Raw genomic sequence first — 18,533 nt, 5'->3', positions numbered from 1 at the left:
GAGTACATTTATTTTGGGGCAAGAATGATAAACATGTCCTTGCTCCCCACACTTAAATCATTTATGGTCTTTATGAAAGGCATCTAATTCTTTGAGAGAGAGCTTATTTTTACCTTTATAAGCTCCTTTCTTCTTGGCCTCATTGTTGTTGGTGTTGGTGTTGCCTTGGGAAGAGTTTTGAGCATTGCTCTTCCCTTTAGCTTCAATTTGATCCTTGTTTTCCATGGGCTTGTAATTTCTTCTCACCCCTTGTTGGAAATTGATCCTTGAAGCAATCATAGTGTGATAGATGACTTCGGTGATAGTGCTAGGCCGTTGTGAGTTGTTATACTTGGCCATTTCTTCAGGTAATACCGCACAAAATTGTTGCTTTTGTTTGGCGAAGTCTATCCTTTGAAAGACTATAGCTTTGAGATGTAAATCCCAAAACTTTTCTACATATTTGTGGATAGACTCGTTCAAGAGCAACTTCAAGCTCCACCATTTGGTAAGCACTTTTTTCTTTACATCGCTTGCAAGGAATTGCTTCATGGAAACTCATAGAGTTTTCCATGTCTTTGGGGCCTCGCCATTGCCATGAAGTTTAGCCCACCATTGAGGAGGAGATTTTTAAAAGTGCATAGCTATATGGTGTAGCTTGGAGGACTCTGTGAAGCCCTCACCTCCAAAGGCCACATCAAATTGTTGGATGAAGGCCAATACTTTGTCGGTGGCAGAAAAGGTGCCATCATAGGTGAGAAAAGAGATACTCTTTCCTTCCTATTTGAACTTCTTGAGCTTTTGTGATCTTCACCATGCAAGGTATGATTTGCAATGTCCTCCCCTATTGTATTCTCTAGGAGAATAGCCATAGATTTTGTCAGAAGAGGAGGAAGGTGAAGAAGAAGGAGAAGAGGGTGACCTCTTTCTTGCATGTTTCTTCCTTTGTTTCCTCTCTTCCCTTTTGGAGTGATGAGGAGAAGGACTATGGGTTGACCGTTTCCTCTTGGGAGGAGTTGGTGATATTCTAGACCGCCGTCTTCATGGAGCCACATCTTTAGAGGAACTTAGGGATTCACTTCTTTTCCATTCTTTGGATTCCTCCTCTCTTATGGGAGATTCTTCTTTTGGGAGTCTCATCAGTAGGCCTCCTAAACTGTCTCTTCTCTTAGAGAGGAAGAGAAATCCCATAAGCAGGAAGTTGTTGGGTAACTTCGTCTTGCAAAGTAGGGTTGCCCATAGCTTGATGCAACCTAGTAACAAGATAATTGATAAACATGGGGGCATCATCATTAGCACCTTCATGTGCAAAATTAAAGTTATCAATGTTCATTCTACTCTCTTGGTTATTGTCAGCCATCATTTGGCAATTCAAAAGCTTAGTTGCTACTCTTCTTAGCCTTTGAAAATAAGCACTTAAGTATCTACACCCACCACCGCTCGAATTGTTAATTATAGAGAGTAGTGGAGTGGGTCTAACATATCAAAATTACAGAGTGATAGCTCCTTTTGAACTTCTTATGGCTCAATAATGCTAAAGCCGTACGAAAGTCTAAAAAGACCATTATTAAGACCAAAGCTCCCAAGGTGTGCACCATATGCCACATAGTGGGCTCCACAAAACCGATAGTAGTCCCACTTACCCTAATATAATTAACAAAATCAACCATTAATAGGCTACTTAAGGACCTCTCTTCTTAGGCAAGAAAAGAGAAACCAAATGCTCTGATACCAATGTAATGGAAATGGCCTATGAACTTTGAGAATAGTGGAATTAAGAGAACTAGAGTGAGCATTTTTGTGAGGTCACTTTGAGAACATAGAGGGTGAACTTAATTGATGGTAGCAACATAAACATAGTACTTAATTAACTTGGCATGAACAATACTTTTGCAAGAGAAAGAGAATTACAGAACATGACAATAGTTGAGGACCGGATTTACTTGGATCCAGTCCCCCTCCAAAAGGCGTTTGTATTATAGATTCTCCCATCATGAGATACTTGGTACAATACAATTTTTGTGTTCCTTGTGACCTAGGTGATGCATTGAATATGGAAAGCTTCATGCATCACGAGCATAACATAAACTTTGCAAAAAGCATTAACTATCCCAAGCCTCAGTCCCAAGGCCTCAAACACCTTAGAAGGTGGAGAGAACTAGTGGTGAATGAGGGTAGGGAAGAGGAAGAAGAACCATTCATAGGATAAAGAAATAGTTCCTCGCTTCTCATCACTCTTCTTGCTTAGCATAGCATAATAGCATAGTAATGAAGATGAAGAATATGGCAAGCTTAAGCATTGAAGCATGGCTCTTGGTTGGATTTGCATTCCATAGCCGAGAGTGTTGGTGCAGGCTCTAAACTTCTCAATAAGCTTGAAGAAGGAGATGGAGCTCTTACACTTTGCACTTCACACAATGAGAGAGTGTGTGTGTGTGGTTGTGGAAGAGTATACCCCCTCTCATGCTTCGTCCACCCCATGTGTCCTCTTTTTCCTCTTTGAGAGAAAGAACTTAATTATTTATTTTTATGCATCTAAATTCTCATTGGACCCCTTTAAATCCTATTCAATAGGATTCAAGCACATCATGGGGGCCACATGTGCAGGATCTTGACATGTGTCTTTTATGCTTCTTAAGAAATCATGTTTGAATTGAACACTTCAAGCACCTAGTCAATTAAGCATGGAAACCGTTTATACCTCTTGAGAGTTTATGTTTGAATTGAACACATCAAGAACCTTAGTCATTTAAGCATGAGAAGCACCTCATGCTTGGGAAAGGTTCCCACAAACACTTTAAGAACTTTAGCTAGCAATCATGACAAGCACCTCATGCTTGGGTAGGATTTCCACCTCAAGGTCAACCCTAGCTTGCCTAAAGTCAAAGGACTTTTTAACACTAACTTTTGGAGGTCCCTAATGAAGCTAACCCTAAGGTCTTTTTAGCTCCATTAGATGCACATTGATCTTTGATAGACTACTTTCTTTTGGACCCCTAAAGAGATATAAACATCTCTCCTCTTGGTCCCTTGTTGAGGTGCACATTTCTCTTTGGTAAACCATCTCCTTTTGGACCTCTATTGAGATGCAACCATTTCTCCTTTTGGTCTCTTGTTGAGATAGGTCTAGAAGCACATATCTCTATTCTAACTCTTGTTTCCCTTTTATCTTCCCATATTAAATGATCAGTTTAATATGAGAAAATCATTTGGTAAAGTTATATATTAAATTTTATGACATTACCTCTCTCTTGAAATCATAGTCTTCCTCGACTATGAGGTAGAGAAGATGAAGCCTAGTCATTTGTCCATGTTTCTTAGCAGGTAGAGGATCCCTTTTTACCCTATGACACCATCTTGGAATGGATGACTAAACCATTTGGTGCTCGAGAGACTTAACTGCCGCAAGCATGTCTGCTCTTTAGTCCATATCATGCTTCCAAAGTGGAGTGACAAGTTCTACTTGGTGTTTGGGAGACATTGTGACCACAAAAATGATCTAAGAATGCATACTTCTTAAATTTTGTGCACAATAAAAGAAAGAGAATGAGTCTTATAAGACAAGAACATTGTTCATTTAAGATGCATTTTCATTTGCTTACTCTAGTGTAGCATTGTAAGCATTGACAAGGTTCATATTATCATTAAGCTAGGTTCCTTGTATCCCTTTAGAATATTTAAAAGGATAATCCTTAAAGTTAATAAGATATCATCGGATAATCTTATCGTTTCTTAATACTTTGTCTTCATGTCGTAGGATGGACTTAGATTGAAGTACTTCTTCTTGATCTTTGATTTTTGGAGGTTTTGCAACTATTGCTTCTTTTGGTGGTGCTCCTTTGTAAGGCTTAAGTAAGCTCTCATGGAAAACATTGTGCATGAGCCAATGGTTGGGCAACTTTAATTGATAAGCCATCTCATTAATTGGCTTAAGTATTTAAAAATGACCATACTATCTTTTTGCTAGTTTAGCATAATACTCTTGGTGGCCCGTAGGATTCTTGCCCATAGTATGCCTTAGATGAGCATTGAGAAACTTTAGCAAGACCCAATCATTTTCCTTAAAGGCTAAGGCTCTTTTGTGCTTATTAGCAGCAGCCCTTTTTGTCTTCTCTTTGAGATGGATATAACCTCTTTAATCTTTAGAAAAGATTCTTGTGAGTCTTGGCTATATTCATCAGCAGCGAAGATCTTCCCATGTATTTAAGTAGTAAGGGACTTTTGGATCTTCCCTCTTTAACCCAAAAGGTGCTTTCCCCATAGAAGTATGTACAATGTCATTGTATGCATTCTCTATAAGAGGTAGGTGCTTCTCTCATTGAGAACGTTGATCTACTTCCATGACATAGGCTTTTAGTAGATTCAAGAATCATTAGATTAGTTATTTCACTTTGGTCATCCGTTTGTGGATGATAGGTTGAAAGAGAAATTTAATCTAAGAATTCTCAAAGAGAACGTTCTAAAAATTACTGGTCATTCTAGGATCTCTGTCCCTAGCAGGTTTATTAGGTGGTGAGCTTCCTAGCAGAATCTCTATTGTATGGTCATCATCCCCACGTTTTCGAGGTAGCTCACTAGGGATGTCATCAATGAAAACATCGTGGAATCCATTTAGGAAATTAGACAACACTAATTCCTCTTGATTCTCTTTATTGCTACTTGTGAAAACGTTAGAATCATTTACAGATTCTCCAACAAAAAACATATAAATAGAGCTTTTCATTGACTTATCAAAAGCAAGCATATTTACCAGGGATATGGTGCTCCCTGACTCATTAGCATCTATGTACATGCTCTTTTCCCTGTAGGTGAAGTAGATTCTCCTTTTAGGGAGCTTCATGTTGGCAGCCATGCGGTTGAACCATGGAGCCCCTAGGATAACATCCTCATGTTGGAGAGGAGAGATTAAAAAAATCTTCTTTGTCGACGTAGATTTGGACATGAAGCCTCAACTTCCCAATCAAGGGAGTAGCAGAGGCTTTTTATCCCTTCTTGAAACCTCCATCGGCAATTACAGTATCTCCCATCTCAAAAGCTTGAATGTCCAACTTAGTGGCCAACTCCATTGATATAAAGTTGTGAGTAAAGCCAGGGTCAAACAAGATGAAGGCATCATGCTCTCTTTTCCCCAAGCATAGGAGAGTGATGAGCCTTTGCAATGAGTATCCTCTTTTGGAGATTCAACCATGGAAGCTCTAAGAGTGTCATTGAGTACATTTATTTTAAGGCAAGAATGATAATCATGTCCTTTCTCCCCACACTTAAAGCATTTATGGTCTTTATGAAAGGCCTCTAATTCTTTGGGAGAGAGCTTATATTTACCTTTATAAGATCCTTTCTTCTTGGCCCCGTTGTTGTTGGTGTTGGTGTTGCCTTGGGGAGAGTTTTGAGCATTTCTCTTCCCTTTAGCTTCATTTCAATCCTTGTTTTCCATGGGCTTGAAATTTTTTCTCACCCCTTGTTGGAAATTGATCCTTGAAGCAACCATAGTGTGGTGGATGACTTCAGTGATAGTACTAGACCATTGTGAGTAGATATAGTCGGCCATTTTTTTAAGGGAATACCTCACAAAATTGTTTCTTTTGTTTGGCAAAGTCTATACTTTGCAAGACTGTAGCTTTGAGATGTAAATCCTAAAAACTGTCTACATATTTTTGGGTTGACTCGTTAAAGAGAAGCTTCAAGATACACCATTTGGTAAGCACTTTGTCCTTTGCATCGCTTGCAAATAATTGTTGCATGATGGAAACATGTAGTGTCTTTGGGGCCTCGCCGTTGCCATGAAGGCTAGCCCACCATTAACAAGCAAATTTTTGGAAGTGCATAGCTACACGGTGTAGCTTGGAGAACTTCGTGAAGCCCTCATCTCCAAAGACCGCATCAAATTGTTGGATGAAGGCCAATACTTTATCAATGGCACAAAAGGTGCCACCATAGGTGAGAAAAGAGATACTCTTTCCTCCCTCTTTGAACTTCTTGAGCTTTTGTGATCTTCGTTATGTAGGGTATGATTTGTGATGTCCTCCCCTCTTGTATTCTCTAGGAGAGTAGCCATAGCTTTCATTGGAAGAGGAGGAAGGTGAAGAATAATCAGAAGAAAGTGACGTGTTCTTGCCTGTTCTTCTTTTGTTTCCTCTCTTCCCTTTTGGAGTGATGAGGACAAGGACTATGGGTTGACCATTTCCTCTTGGGAGGAGTTGGTGATAGTCTAGACTGTCGTCTTCATGGAGCCACATCTCTAGAGGAACTTAGGCATTCACTTCTTTCTTCTTCTTTGGATTCCTTCTCTCTTATGGGAGAGAGTCTTCTTTTGGGAGTCTCATCAAGAGGCCTCCTAAACTCTCTCTCCTCTTGGAGAGGAAGGGAATTTCCATAATCACGAAGTTGTTGGGTAACTTTAGCTTGCAAAGTAGGGTTGCCCATAGCTGATGCAACCTAGTTACAAGATAATTGATAAACATGGGAGCATCATCATGAGCACCTTCATGTGCAAAATCAAAGTTATCAATTTTCATTATACTCTCTTGGTTATTTTCAACCATGCTAATTATACTTTTGTGTTTACTTAGTGTATCCTTTGGCAGTTCAAAACCTTAGTTGCTACTTCTTTTAGCCTTTGAAAATAAGCACTTAAGTATCTACACCCACGTCTTGAATTGATTAATTATAGAGAGTAGTGGAGTGGGTCTAACATAGCAGAACTACCGAGGGATAGCTCCTTTTGGACTTCTTATTGCTCAATAATGGTAAAGATGTAGGAAAGTCAAAAAAGACCATTATTAAGACCAAAGCTCCCGAGGTGTGCACCATATCCCACATAGTGGGCTCAACAAAATTGATAATAGATCCTAGTCCCACTTACCCTAATATAATTAACAAAAGCAACCATTAATAGGCTACTCAAGGACCTCTCTTCTTAAGCAAGAAAAGAGAAAACAAATGCTCTGATACCAATGTAATGGAAATGGCCTTGAACTTTGAGAATAGTGAAATTAAGAGAACTAGAGTGAGCATTTTTGTGAGATTACTTTGAGAACATAGAGGGTGAACATAATTGATGGTAGTGACATAAACATAGTACTTAATTAACTTGGCATGAATAATACTTTTGCAAGAGAGAGAGTATTGGAGAACATGACAATAGTTGAGGACCGGATTTACTTGGATCCAGTCCCCCTCCAAAAGGCATTTGTATTATAGATTCTCCCATCAAGAGATACTTGGTGCAATACAATCTTTGTGTTCCTTGTGACCTAGATGATGCATTGAATATGGAAAGCTTCATGCATCATGAGCATAACATAAACTTTGCAAAAAGCATTAACTATCCCAAGCCTCAGTCCCAAGGCCTCAAACACCTTAGAAGGTGGAGAGAACTAGTGGTGAATGAGGGTAGGGAACAGGAAGAAGAACCATTCATAGGATAAATAAATAGTTCCTCGCTTCTCATCACTCTTCTTGCTTAGCATAGCATAATAGCATAGTAATGAAGATGAAGAATATGGAAAGCTTAAGCATTGAAGCATGGCTCTTGGTTGGATTTGCATTCCATAGCCGAGAGTGTTGGTGCAGGCTCTAAACTTCTCAACAATCTTGGAGAAGGAGATGGAGCTCTTGCACTTTGCACTTCACACAATGAGAGAGTGTGTGTGTGGTTCTGGGAGATTATACCCCCTCTCATGCTTGGTCCATCCCTCTCCCTCTCCCTCTCTCTTTTGAATTATTGAATTATATCATTTGGACATGTGTCCTCTTTTACCTCTTTGAGAGAAAGAACTTAATTATTTATTTTATGAATCTTAATTCTTATTGGACCCCTTTAAAGCCTATCCAATAGGATTCGAGCACATCATGAGGACCACATGTGGAGGATCTTGACATGTGTCTTTTATGCTTCTTAAGATATCATGTTTGAATTGAACACTTCAAGCACATAGATAATTAAAGCATGGAAATCATTTCTGCCTCTTGACAATTTATGTTTGAATTGAACACTTCAAGAATCTTAGTCATTTAAGCATGAGAAGCACCTCAAGATTGGGTAAGTTTCCACAAACACTTTAAGCACTTTAGTTAGCAAGCACAACAAACACTTCATGCTTGGGTAGGATTTCCACCTCAAGGTAATTCCTAGCGTGCCTAAGGTCAAAGGACTTTTTAACACTGAGGTCCTTAATGAAGCTAACCCTAAGGTCTTTTAAGCTCCATTAGATGCACGTTGCTCTTTGATAGACTACCTCCTTTTGGACCCCTATTGAGATGTAATCATCTCTCCTCTTGGTCCCTTGTTGAGGTAAACCTAGAAGCACTTATTGCACATTTTTCTTTGGTAGACCGTCTCCTTTTGGACCCCTATTGAGATGCAAACATTTCTCCTATTGGTCCCCTGTTGAGATAGGTCTAGAAGCACATATCTATATTCTAACTCTTGTTCCCTTTTATCTTTTCGTATTAAATGATCAGGTTAATATGAGAAAATCATTTGGTAAAGTTATATATTATATTTTATTACTAAGATGGCTAGACCAACAGAGGGGTTCAGGCATTTATGGGACATTGTGGTTACTATTGTAGATTTATCTATATGTATGTTGTGATTGCTAAGCCCATTTATAGCCTTACACTCATTTTGAATGGACCAATGAATGTAAAGATTCATTTCAAAATCTTAAGCAAGATTTAACCTCAATACCGATACTAAAAGCTCACGACTGAGACAAAGTATCTCATGTACACGTTGATGCTTCAAGTTTTTCTATAGGCTATATCTTAGCTCAGCCAAGAGAGGTAACCATGTATTTTTCTATCTCCTATGCTAGCCAACAATTAAACCTGGCAAAAAAGAATTATACAACCACGGAAAGAAAAGGCCTTGGTATGGTGAATTTGGTCAAGAATTTTTTACTCTACTTGCTAGCCAACAAGTTTGTCTTTTTCATAGACCATCAAGCCTTACTCTATTTGGTAAACAAACCCTACAATACTGGAAGGATAGTAAGATGGTTCATCATCCTACTTGAATTTGAATTCATAATGGTTGGTTAAAAAAGGCACCACACACGAAAGAGCGGATCATCTATCGAGACTCACAACAGGGGAAGCACCTAAGGGGTAGATGATGATTTGCCAGATGCATATCTGTTCTCTGTGGAAATGGTTCCAAGATGGTTAGAAGACCTTGTGACCCTAATGACCATTGTGCAAGTAGATTCTTAAATATCGAATCCGATTACACCATAATTGATTGAGCAATCTGCATTGTATCAATTGATAGTTGGATGATTGTATCGAAAAAACAAAGATGGACTCCTACTCTTGTGCATCAAATATGAAGAACAAGAAGCCTACTTGAGTCAAGCACATACCACAATAGTAGGACACTATGCACAAGACCAAACCTTACAACATTTAACTTGGTTGGGGGTTTATTACCTCACTATGAAGAAGGATGTTCATCAATATGTGAATGAGTGCTCTGAATGTAAAGTTAAAGCCGCCATACCCCATGTCCTGTTATTCCACATTGCAGCAACACCATAGTGGAGCGGTTACCTGGTAGAATATGTAACCAACAGAACCTTTTTTTTTAAATGAGGAAAAAACAAAGGAGGGAAATAGAAATGGAAGCCACCAACTACAGCTTGATTGGAAACCAGCTCTATTGACGAGGGAAAGACCACCATTTTAGACTGTGTGCAAATGAGGAGGAATATCTTCCTATTTTAGAACAAGCACATGCAGGTCTAGCAAGAGGTAACTTGTCTCATGAAACCATGGCCAAAGTTACATTGATGGCAGGCATTTGGTGGCCAACTTTATTTACAGACTCAAAAGAGTTTGTTCGACGATGCGATGCATGTTAAAGAGCAAAAATGCCGACAAGGGTCAATGGTATGCCAATGATGGAGCACGAATCTTTGCTAAGTGGGGTACAGACTTCGTAGGACCAATCAAATCACCAACTTACAAAACTCAGGCACAATATATTATTGTGGCCACATATTACTTAACCAAGTGGGTTGAGGCACGGGCCACCAGAAAGAGCGATGCTAGAACCACTGCTGCATTCTTGTATGAATGTGTATTCAATAGGTATGGACTTCCTATTGAGCTTGTGAGTGATCACGGATCACATTTTCTTAATGAGGTGATAGAATATCTGCTAGATGAGTTCATGGTAATCCATAACAAATATGCTCTCTATCATCCTCAAGCGAATGGTCAAGCAGAACATATGAACAAAATTTTGAGCTTTGTACTAACTAAAATTGCTAGTTTAGGCAAAACAGAGACAAAGAAATGCATGTTCATTCTGCCTTATGGGCTTATCGAGTTTCCTTCAAAATAGCTTTACACGACTCCTTTTAATTTGGTCAATGGCCTTGATGTTTTTTTGCTAATGAAATTTTTATTACCCATTCTCAGACTTGCTACTAAGTTAGAATGGAAGGGACAAAAATTTTCGGAACTACTTGAAGATTTGGAACAATTAGATGAACAATGATTCGTGGCTATTGCTCACATCTACGCACAAAAACAAAAACAGAAATAGTTCTTTGACTCACAATTGCTGAACAAAGTTTTCAAATCAAGGGACTTAGTCTTAGTATACTTGTTGAAACAACATGTACCCAGATTCAAGAAAAAAGAACATGGTCCTTTTGTCATTGAAGATGTTTCACTGAGTCGGTTCCATAAATACAATCTTCCCTTGAATAATGAGCTTTTGCAGAGAATGCACGCAACCAAGGAAAGAAAGCTTAAATGAGAACAGGTGATAGACGAGGCTCAAGAGGAGTCTTGTATTCGGATTCTAAAATAGAAAGCTACAAGGCAACCTATTCTACAAGTTGTACCACTCAATACTCTCCAAGTTCAGCCCATAGTTGAGGATGAGGTAGAGATTGATGACAAGTGGATGGATAGTCTTTGATATGCGGCTCAATGTGAATCTGAAAGAAGGATACAAAGTGAAAGCTTTAGCAGACACTAACCTACAAAGCAATACAAGATTGGGATGCCCGAATGCAAGAACTCAAACTTAAAGGTAGACAACTAAGAATACCATTTGTATATAGTAAGGAACAATGGAAAGGATCTCTCGGTAATTTCCCATCTAGGAAGCAGAAGTCATCAGTCATAAATATGACCACTACATTAAAGACTGCTTCTAGCCAGCCTATGAAAGAAGTCAAGCAAATTTGGGTACCCAAGAGCCAACTCAAGAACCAACCTCAACAAGTATGGCTCAACAAAAGTCACCGCTACTCAAGAGGACATGGATATGGCAATTGAAGAAGCAAAGTACAGCCACAAAAAGACCAAATATTCATAGCAAACAAGTTCAACAATGGGTATTGAAGACCCCATAGAAGTCAAGCCGGCTACACTCAGGTATAAGTGGGTACCTAAATTCAAGGCACTCACAGCTACAGAGACCATTGTATCCAAACAACACACAGTGGACAATGCATATTGCACTATCAAAGAACGAGCTCAATTGCTGCAAAATTTTCTCTTCAAAGAGTAAAGCAACAGGATACCTTGACATCAGAAACCCTTGAGTGCCATACTCAAGACCCACTTCTTGCACAACATAATGTGTTTATTTTCATTGACCTCCACAACATAATAGGGCCAATCAGGGCCATGCATAGACACAAATTTCTACCCTCTACACTGCTGCACAACCCAGGTTGAGTTGAAGCCAGGAGGGGGGGAGTCAATTTGAAAAGAACATAATGATTTGACGTAATTATGTGTTAATGTCTGATTTTTGTTGAACCAATTAAGTGGTTTCCCTAATGATGAGATGAATGGGGATTGCCATATGATAACCCCTCGATGTGTGTATGTATTGTACAAATCTTCCAGTAATTATAATATAGTACAATTTCATTTTGTAGCGTGTAACTCGGCCAAAATCATGATAAAAATGGAGCAATCCAAGTGTTTTAGCATGTTTTGAGTATTGAATAGAATTTTTTGAGTGGTTTAGCTATTTTTCTTTATTTTTTTCTAGTAAAAGCTAATAAAATCCAAAATAAATAATATAAGTAAGCAAGAATGTCAAAATTGGATTTTGACTTCAAACACCAAATCTCGAAGTTCAAGGGAAGTGAAAAAAAAAATGAAGCAATTCGGATCAAAAAATTCAGCAGCCTTTTTCACCGACTAGTCATCTGGGACAAATTACAGCAGAATGATCGAGGGATGTTAGTTTTTTAAAAAAATCAATTTGAGAATATGCAATTAGACTTGATGAGATCATTGGGTAGGTAATTGAGAGGAGGTGTCAGGAAAGTCCTACCCAATAAAGTGCAATAAAGTGTAACTTTTATTTTTGGTGCATCGAAGATGACTCACTAGCATGGCACCATTTTTTGGCACCTCCTTCTACACTAGCATGTTTTACCTCCCCATCACAAACACTACATCACACAGTAACACTTTTCTCATGCAAATACTCATAAAACGCATTGTGCCACATCCCATAGCCATCAATGCCTAATTCTTACTTTTAGCTTGTCAAATCATACCCAACATCACCCATCATCAATAATAAATACTCTAGGACCCATCAGAGTACCAAAATTAAGAAATGGCCCTAGATCACCATCATTTTATCTTAGGCGCGCCTAAGATAGAAATGGCAATGGAAGAGCCTAACTTGCATCTGTGATGCACAAACATATTCAAGTGCATATGTGATACATAGATATGTTCACAGCGGTCACATTAAACACTTTCCCAAGTTTGACAAATCTTGACTTGGTCAATTACCAAAAGTACAAAATGTAGTCAAGTGGACATATAATTGTTCACAACCCCCATCATAAAAGTCCAAAAGCTCTCAAGATTCTTGCAGATTACCACCAGCACTTATATTTTCTATACAATCCATCTAACACCATTTTTGCATGCACCTACACCCATCTGCATCTTAGGAGCGCTGAAGATAGACTTTGCCAAAATTGTAATTTTCAAGGCTCATTTTTTATTATTTAGTTGTGCTACTTGCTTGTAGCTTATCAGAGTGGTCTAATATCTGAATGTGCTAATACATTGTCATCAGGTTCTCTCTCATCTACATTGAGAGCTCAGAAGAAAAAGACCATGAAGCATAAACTTGTTGAACTCCCACCTTATCAGCTAGAGGAAGACTCCTTGAGAGAGGCAAATGTCACCTGGTTGGCAAAATACCAATTGGATAGCCAGCATGTCACTATTTACCACAGATCATTCAAGAGTGCTCATGGGACCAAAGTCAAAGTACAAATGCTACCAAGGGAAAATCAGGACCTCATCAAAGAACAGGCAGTTCGACCACTTTGGGAAAAGATTGGCCTTAAGGACTACATAGAGATGGACCCCTACAATGTCGATTACAAAAGAGCATATGAGCTCTTGCACAACATCATTGAGGAAGGACAAGCCACCATATCTGACCTCAATGGCTCTCCTATCAAAGTTAACATAACTAAAGACCAAGTGGCAAAAGCACTCAAGCTTCATAAAGGAGTAAAACCTATGAGGGACAGACAATTACCAACCAGCGGTATTTTCACCAGTTGATCATCCTACTTTTTGGATTTGAAGCAAACGGAAATAGAGTGGGCATTGTGGCTCTAGCACCAACATTTTAACTTCACTTCCAAGAGACCACCAAGGTATATAGTTCCCAATGATGACGTGGCTTCCACCTTCACACAAGCATCAAAAAAAGAGGGGATGACAAAGGTGAACCACACACAATACATCTACACAACCCTAACTCATGTGAAGAAGCCAAAGAACATCACATTTTTGGGATCTCCAAAAGTGATCACCAGAATGGCCTATCATGCTATAGGCCAAGTAGAGAATCTACCGCCTACCCAGAGGAAAATTTATGTTTTTTCAACAAGACAGATGAGGAGCCCAAAGTACAAACACAGGCTCCACCAGTGGCAACAAGATTGCGGACTCCATTAATTGATGTACCAGCTCAAGAACCCACGTCTGTAGCATCAAAAAAAGGTAACAGAGAGGAGGAAGTCCAGGAAGAGGAGCACACTCCTCTTGAACAAAAAAAAAAAAGAAAAAGGGAAATCTAAGGTGGATGAAGCAAAACCTACCAAGAAACATAGGCCAATAGTAAATATTGAAGAACCAGCACAAAGAGCGGCCAAAATAGAGAGAGACACAGCAGCCTTCGAGCTCAAAAGAAGACTTCAGGGAGACTTTGAAAAAAAGAAAAAACATCCCCCACAAAGTTCAAGGTCAGGACCAAAACTCCAATGTACAAAATGCAAGATGATCCTATGGAAGCTTTGGAGTAGCTTTAACAACATGAAGAACACCAAAGGGAACAAGCCCCGGAACAAGCAAAAGAACAAGACAAAGAGAAAACACCACCTAAGGAGGACTACCCAACCGAACAATTATACACTAAAAGAGCTCCATATTTCACTCCTCCAAGAGAGCAATGACAATTAGAGAAGAAAATTCCCATTGCTAGGAATACAGAAACAGATTCCAAGCCAACCAAAGCTGCTGAAAACGAGCAAGAGGATGAGCCAACCACAAATGAGGCTCACGACACGTCAATGGATCAACAAAAATCAAGCCACTTGAGAAACTTAGAAAGTTTGGATGACATAGAGGAATATACTCAGTATGCTTATGATGTGGTATAAAAAATGAAAGAGGAGATCTACACATGCCACCACCAACTCCACAACCTCAATCAGAGGTTACACTATTCATATGAAAGGCTTAACTTATCAGCATCCTTTAATGATGCCTACAAAGAGGCATGGAAGCTAAAGAGAAAGAAATCATTGAGGTGTCGGCAAAATTAGCTGCAGATCTAGAGACTCTTTAATCTCAACATAGAGAGTAGGAAGAACACTATCTAGAAACCACTTCTGCTCTACAAGAATCAGCTTGTACGGTGCAATGCCAATAGATTCAGCTTAACATTGAAAATACACAGTTGGCCAAGGCGGAAGCACAATGCCAAGAACACAATGCACTTCTAAATCAGCTAAAGGATAACCCAACAGTAGCCACACTACAAGGCACAGATGCTTCCTATCTATCAAGCAATGGAGCATAAGGTTAAAGACTTAGATATGGAGCTAAAGCTTGAGTAGATGCAAAGAAAATAATTGTCAATCAGTCTCATGCAACAAGAAGAAAACTACCAAAAGCAGATTGCTATGTTGTTGACCGGCGGGTCAACAACACGAAATAACTTAACAAAGCCTTATTCTCTAAGAGTTATGGAATGCTACAGATTATGGTTAGAAACATCATTTGTAATAAGTAGGTAGTCTAGTTGTATAAGCCGTGGTGCAATGGCACTTCTAGATTGTAAATACCAGGCCATTTGACCCCTCAAACTCTATTTTTGGTTATCCTAAGGTAGCCTTAGTATATAAGGTACCTAGGTCATTTTGTAAAAAGAACTTTGATCATAATCATAAGTTTACCGCTACCGTCTACTGTGTGTGAGAGAGGAAGAGAGAGAGCATGAGCTTCATCCTAGTGCTACTCCTTGCTTGCTCATCATATTGTAGATCCGACTGCAACATTGCGCTAGCCTTAGCAAGAGCTACGCATCGACGCCAAGCATTCCTCATAGAATGGAGCATACATGCTCGTGCATCTATGAGCTATTTGCGGCTGTAAGTATATCAAATGATGTTTGTTTTCTACTTGCAAGTAGTCGTTAGAATCATGGAACCATAAGCTACGCATAGGTACTCATAGACTTCAGTTTCGGGCACTTCCAAAATACTGCTCTGACTTCATACGCGTTTTCTGTAGATGGGTCTAGAGCTAGAGTTTTGAGTGTAGAGGCTTAGGGACAGGTGTATCCTAGTGAGGGGATGGTGTTCCATAAGTTTCATACAATTTTGGTACGGTTTAGTGAGTTTCCTTCCGTTTGTGTGTATGTGGGTAGGTGTAGTTGAGAGTAGTGAGACTCTAGGTTGTGGTTTAGTTGGCCTTCTAGAGTGTTGTATGTGTAGGATGGTCCCAGCCTGACAAGCTAACGAGATTTCCTTCGTGTGCCTATCATGTCATCTGTGTCCTCAATTGACATTATGTTGATCTAGGTTTTGTTGCATGCACTTTATGGGTGGTGTGATCCGCTCCTACAACATTGGCGCCGCTGCCAGGGATACAAGGACTTAGGTATGTATTCCTGCAAACACTTATGTGATGATTGCTTGCTTTAGTTTCGACTAAAGAAAGCATTTTTCCTAAGTGGATCTGGAAGAGGTTATTTTGAGATCAAGTGGATAGCTAGGAAGTGTGTGTCTTGCCGAGGGTCTGCGACTAGGTAGATTTAGTTAGGATTTATAGATTAGAGTAGTTTTTGGTGGTTGAGTGGTTTGTGAGGTGATAAAAGTGTTTGCCAGTCCGTGTGTGGTATTGAAGCATTTTTCTATTCATAAATGCAAAACCCCATATGATTTGTAGGAGTAGCTTTAGGTAAGTGACCTGATTCTGATCTAGAGCTATTCATCACTGAATTATTTACTAAAGTGTTTGTTTGCATTCATGATCTCTAAAAAGGTCTTCTTTTGAGGAAAAAATGCAATAAAAAAAGTTATGTTGACATTTTTGCATGGTGGATTGGTACTGAGCATATAAGAGAGCATGTGCAAGGGTTCTGTGAACAAAATGTATAATTTTATAAACTTAGACTTTATAAACGTATAAAGTTTCAAGGGGCATCTAGAGACCAAATTTCAAAAATCTAAGTGCACCAATGTATTCAAAAGGGCGGTTTTACCCTTAATATACATCAAAACTAGAGTTTTGACCAACTCTTGACACCCAAAAGACAAAAGAGGGAGTGTCAAAAACGAGAAAAAGAGAAACTTGAGATTCTGAGCACATTTTTGCATGAAAATTGGTAGAAGTTCATAAAAACCAATGCAAGAGGCTTGGGGATACCTGTGGATGAATTCTATCCAAAACATCATCAACAGACATCATACGCGTATGATGTATGAGGGGTGATTTTGGCAGCAATTTTGAACTTTTGACATTATACCCATCTTCTGCATGTTGTGTTGAGCACATACACCAAATTTCATATCATTTGAGCTATAGATTGAAAACTTGAAGGATTTTACTCTTTCAGGGGATTTCCTTATGAAAAGTGATGATTTTGTGCAATTTTGACATCCAAAATTTGTTGTGAGCACATATTCTTATTCCACACACTAAGGGGCACCTCTGGTAGAAACTGAATTAAAATCTGAGCAAAAACCATCATACACGTATGATGTTTTAAAGGCCAGATCTGAGGTCAAAAGTTACTTTTGAGTGTACCCTTGTGATCTACAGCATTAAGGAAGCATATAGACCAAATTTCATCAAATTTGGATCACTTTTGGGCTTGCAAAGACCATAAGACACGTATAGGCAAGTGAATGCTTGTATCGGCCATAACTTGCACAAAAATTGGTCAAATTCAGATATGAAACTTGTTGTGAGTTGCCAGTGTAGTGAGGAACCTCTGGAGTAAAACTCACTTCATTCTGATCAGTTAGACATCATACGCGTATGATGTCTAAAGGACACTTTTAAAGACCAAAATTGAAATCTAAGCTTACTAGGGTGTTAAGCACAACAAGACAAGCTTACAGACCAAATTTTGTCAAAATCTGAGCACATAGACTTTATACGCCTCAAGGCCAGATCTCAAAGTCAAATTTCTCTTTTGACCACATAGGGGGTTGGGAAATGATGTGTTAAGCTTGCTTGTAAAATTTCAACTCATTTGGACACATACTTTTGCATTTAAAAAGAATTTTGCAGATACAAGACTAAAAGGTGAAAAAGAGGTGATTTTGACATCCAAAATTTGTTTGTAATCACATATTCTTGTCGTATGCATCAAGGAGTATCTTGGGTAGAAATATAAGTGAATTCTGAGCCAGTAGACTTTAAACGCGTATAAAGTCTCATAGGCCAAATCTAGGTCAAAACAAACATTTGAGTATACCTCATTGTCCTAGAGCATAAGAGAAGTCCCTAGCCAAAATTTCATAGAATTTGGAGCTCATTTGGGCTTGCAAAGAGCAAAAGACAAAAAACTGCGGATTCAGGCTTGTATTGGTCTTAACTTTCTCAAAAAATGTCCAAATTGAATTTTGAAACTTGTTGAGAGTTGCTTGAGTGATAAGGAATCGGTGGAAGAAAAGTCACCTCATGCTGCCACAAAAGACATTATACGCGTATAATCTCTCAAGTGTCAAAATAAAGGTCAAATTCACAAACTAAAACTTGCAGTGGGTAGAGGACATCAAAGAGAGCTCACATACCAAATTTTGTCAAATTTTGAGCACATAGACATTATACGCTGAGGCAGTCCGGGGCGGGCAACAAGAGAGGCGACCTCTAAACACCCCTCAAGGCTCCCGTGCTGCTCAATTGGGGCTGGGGCAACCACAAGCACAACACAACAACAAACCCACAACCAAACCCAAACAAGATAGGGGCACCACCTAGTTATGGTATGCGAACTAGGACGCAAGAGAGATTTTGGCACA

Source organism: Adiantum capillus-veneris, chromosome 17 (genome assembly GCF_014529385.1).
Source record: "Adiantum capillus-veneris isolate H3 chromosome 17, ASM1452938v2, whole genome shotgun sequence".
Lineage (NCBI taxonomy): Eukaryota > Viridiplantae > Streptophyta > Polypodiopsida > Polypodiales > Pteridaceae > Adiantum > Adiantum capillus-veneris.
Note: the sequence above shows the minus strand (reverse complement) of the source record.